The sequence below is a fragment of the Chrysochloris asiatica genome, unplaced genomic scaffold, assembly GCF_000296735.1.
Source record: "Chrysochloris asiatica unplaced genomic scaffold, ChrAsi1.0 scaffold00025, whole genome shotgun sequence".
NCBI classification, from domain to species: domain Eukaryota; kingdom Metazoa; phylum Chordata; class Mammalia; order Afrosoricida; family Chrysochloridae; genus Chrysochloris; species Chrysochloris asiatica.
Genome location: NW_006408543.1, coordinates 18,004,381 through 18,008,537, shown reverse-complemented (window position 1 = coordinate 18,008,537; position 4,157 = coordinate 18,004,381). Strand labels below are relative to the sequence as shown.

The window sequence follows — 4,157 nt, the reverse complement described above, 5'->3', positions numbered from 1 at the left end:
GGGGTCACCAACAGTCAGGCAATAGTTTGATTTTGTTGTTGTAACTCATTTTGTGCATTGTACACCATGAGGTGTAAGACAGACAACGCTCTCATCACCAGCTAATCTTCCAGCCACATGACATCCTACCACCTTCTCCCCTCCTAAGACAACACCTGCCTCTTTGTTAATTAATTTGGCCCTGAAAGTGGACATACACACAGTACACTTTTCTCTCAGCAGCAACAAAGAAGACCACCATCCCTCAGCAGCTCTGTCTTCCAGAACTGTGTCCCGTCATATCATGAAAACAGTGACTATTGCTAGGAAATTAATTCACCAGGGCCTGAAGAGCTTCTAAGGGAAGTGGCTAGAATGTGCTGTCTCCTGGGGATGAGGGGAGGAAGAAGGGGACAGGCATTCAGGACCCCTGAAGTTGCATCTGCTTCTGCCAGTATTTGCATCTTGGCACAGGAAAGAAAGGGTCTGTAGGTGCACTTAATGTTCTTTTGCAAGGGATTTTTTTCCTCCATAGTGGAGTCAAGCTTCGTTCAAAACCAAACAAGACTATACACAGTTCAATCCATTTCTTTTGTAGATTTCAAGAGATGCTCTATTCAGTTCAGAAATGGGCAACAGTTGGAGAATCTATTCCCAAAACAAAGAGCAAGGACTTGTGATTATTTATAGTGGGAGATGGGATGAGAGAGAGATGAGGGGAAGAAGCTCATGCAAATACGAGGGGGGTGGAGCTTAAAAAGTTCATGTAAAAATGAAATTAAAATGTAATGGGATAGACCCCATGTAAACTATATGTAAACTATCACACAATAAAACTCTGCTAGTAAAAAAAAAAAAAAAAAATGTAATGGGATAGAGCAAATGAAGATGGCAGCCACAGTAGAAATGGAGTCCAGCAAGGCCTTTGCAGAGCTTCAAGACAAAGTGATTAAGACTCAACAGAAGGTGAAGCTTGTAGGCATGCAGAATGAAGAGTTCAACATAATGAAAAGGCACGTTTATCTTACAGACACAGAAATCATGGCTTTGGTAGATGACACTAATATGTATGAAGGTGTGGGAAGAATGTTCATTCTTCAGTCCAAGGAGGTAATTCACAACCAGCTGCTAGAGAAACACAAAATAATGGATGAAAAAAATTAAAGAGCTGGAACAGAAGAAATCTTACCTTGAACAGAGCACCAAGGAAGCTGAGGACAACATTCAGGAGATGCTGAGGGCACGAAGCTCCCAGTAGGAGGCCTAGAGGAGAAGCTTTCCAGCCAAGATCCATCTTATATCAGTAATGATATTGTTCCTCATCTCGTCTAAATTCAGCTTGAATTTCTGGCAGCGCCCTGTTGATGTACTGCCGCAAAACAAAATTTTACTTACAAAAAAATACTGACAGTTAGTCCATCAGTATCTCGAATACTAGCAGGGTCATCCCTGGTGGACAGATTTCAGTAGAGCTTCCCAACTTAAACAGGATTAAAAGACTGGTGAACAATTGTTGAAAATTAACCAGTGAAAATCCTATGGATCGTAAGAGAATGTTGTCCAATACAGTGTTGGAGCCCTGATTTCACTTTAGGATAAACACTGGACTGATAATCAGAAGGTTGGCAGTTCAAACCCACCAGATGCTTTATGGGAGGACGGTGAAACTTTCTGCTCTGCTAAAGATTTATAACCTTGGAGACACTATAGAGATAGGGTCACTGTGACTAAGAACCGATTTGATGGCAGTGCGAGTTTTATGGTGCAGGAAGAGGATCCCCTGAGGTCAGAAGACAACAACGCCAATAAAACGACAAAGAAGCAGGAGGAGGCATTGTTTCCTTCTGTTGTAAATGGATTTTCTTTACGTGGAGGTTCAACCCATACTAAAAGCTGTGGTAATTGAGCTTCATCAGTAGTTTAAATCCTCTTCACTTTCAGCAAGGTTGTATCATCTGCATATTGTAGGTTATTAATGAATCTCCCTCCAATCCTGATGCCACGTTTTGCTGGGATCAACCATCAACACTCATGGAAGCAGCAGCCGAGAAACCAAACGACATACTGCATTAGGCAAATCTGCTGCACAAGACCTTTTTAAAGTGTTGAAGAGCAAAGATGGCAGCCTGAGGACTAACGTGAGCCTGACCCAAGCCATGGTATTTTCAATAACCTCATATACATGTGAAAGCTGGACAGTGAATAAGGAAGACCAGAGAAGAATTGATGCCTTTGAGTTACAGTGTTGGAGGAGAATATTAAGAGTATCATGGACTACCAGAAGAAGAAACAAATCTGTATTGGAAGAAGTACAGCCAGAATGTTCCTTTGAAGACAGGATGGCCAGACTTGTCTCTCATACTTTATTTATATTATTAGGAGAGACCAGTCTCTGGAGAAGAGCATCATATTCAGTAAAGTGAAGCGTCAGCAAAAAAGAGGAAGACCTCCGACAAGATGGATCAGTACAACAGCAGCAGCGATGGGTCCAAAAGTAAGAACCGTTGTGAGATTTGCGCAAAACCCAGCAGTGTTTCATTCTGTTGTGCTTAAGGCCACTGTGAGTCGGTACTGACTCGATGGCTTCTAACAACAACAACTATATGGGTTTTGTTCTGTTGTCTGTGGGTTGCTAAGAATGGGAGCTGACTCAGTGGCGACTAAAAACAGCAGCTTACCTTTATCATATAAACCTATCAGTATTGTTCAATGCCTAAATCCAAATTCACTTCCCCAATGTCCCACTGCACACAGGATCCAGTCCTTGCTTGCCAAGGTAAACCTCTTGCTCACCTGAGACTCTAACTTGAGCCAATATATCTATAGGTGCTCATGCCTGCCACACACACCCATCCCCTGTCCCAAGAATTTCACCTGTGGCTTCTGGGGACGATGGTGTAACTCAGAGGAATGAGGAAGATTCCAGGTGTTATGGGTTGGGGTGGGAATATTCGGAGATAGCTGGGGTCTTCGTCATGCCATCAAGTTATTCTGCAGAAGCTGCCAACTGTACTGGTAGAGTCATTGTTGGTGGGTCTAACTAATGGCGACATTGTACATATCCAAACCTTTCTGTGTTCTGTTCCACTCTCATGAGTTTCAGTATGTTTGAGTCCATTGACCCTCTACTTTATTAAATGTGATGTCCTTTTGTAGCAAGAAGTCTTTCTTGATGTTGTGTCTAAAGTCAGTGAGTCAAAGCCTCACCATGGTAGTTCCTAAGGAACATTCTGGTTGAAAATTGGAAGTGAGAACTTCTCACTTCTAGAACTTAAGTCAGGAATGCAGCAGCTTGCATAGCGTGCATGCTCCAGAATTTCTCAAAAAAGCCTGGGGCCTGACCACAGCACAATTCTCCAGGGAGCCTTATCTTAGGCTGCAATGCACTCCGTCCACACCCACTGTTGAGGTGAGTTTACACCTGGCTTATTTCCCTGAATTCCTCAACCACCACGATTGCAGTTTTGTGCCTTCAGCCTGGAGCTAGGTCTAGTGACAACTCGGCTCACCAGTACGAACTGTTCTCATTTGATCTTCCCCAGAGGAGCCAGCTGGCCAACTCAGAAGGAGCAGATGAGAGAGGGTCAGGAAGCAATTTTTCTGACCCCCATACTGGGAAAATTGGATAAATTGCCAGTCTGACACAGTGCATGATGCCCATGGAATTCTCTTCAAGATTAGCTCATATAATTTCTGACATTTGTGTCAGCTTAACAAAACAGCCTTTAATCTATAGAGGCTGGAAGTAGATTACTGGTTGCCTAGGACTGTGGTAGCATAGTGGTTACGAATCGGGCTGCTAACCTCAAGGTTGGCAGTTCAAAACTATCAGCCATTCTGCAGGAGAAAGATGAGGTTTTCTGCTCCCGTAAAGATTTACAGCCTCGGAAACCCTGTACAGGGTCACTATGAGTCGGAACCGACACCACGGTACTTAACAACAAGCAACAAGGGCTGATGGGGGTGGCAAGAAGGGAGCTGGGCAAGATGGGAAATGGCTGTTAGAATGGTTTCATTCTGGAGTGATGAAAATAGTCTAAAATTGGTTTTGGTGATGGTTGTACTATGACTATACTAAAGTTATTGAATTGTACGCTTTCAATAGACTAATTGTCTTACATGTGAATTGTTGATAGCTACCATTTAGTCAATTTATTTAGTTCCAATTCATAATGAGC

The 4,157-nt window shown here is 42.9% G+C and overlaps 1 pseudogene; it reads left to right on the top strand.

Annotated features, from left to right (window-relative positions):
• Nucleotides 1–867: 867 nt before the first annotated feature.
• Nucleotides 868–1,237, top strand: LOC102841292 (annotated as a pseudogene).
• The last annotated feature ends 2,920 nt before the right edge of the window (nt 1,238–4,157 follow it).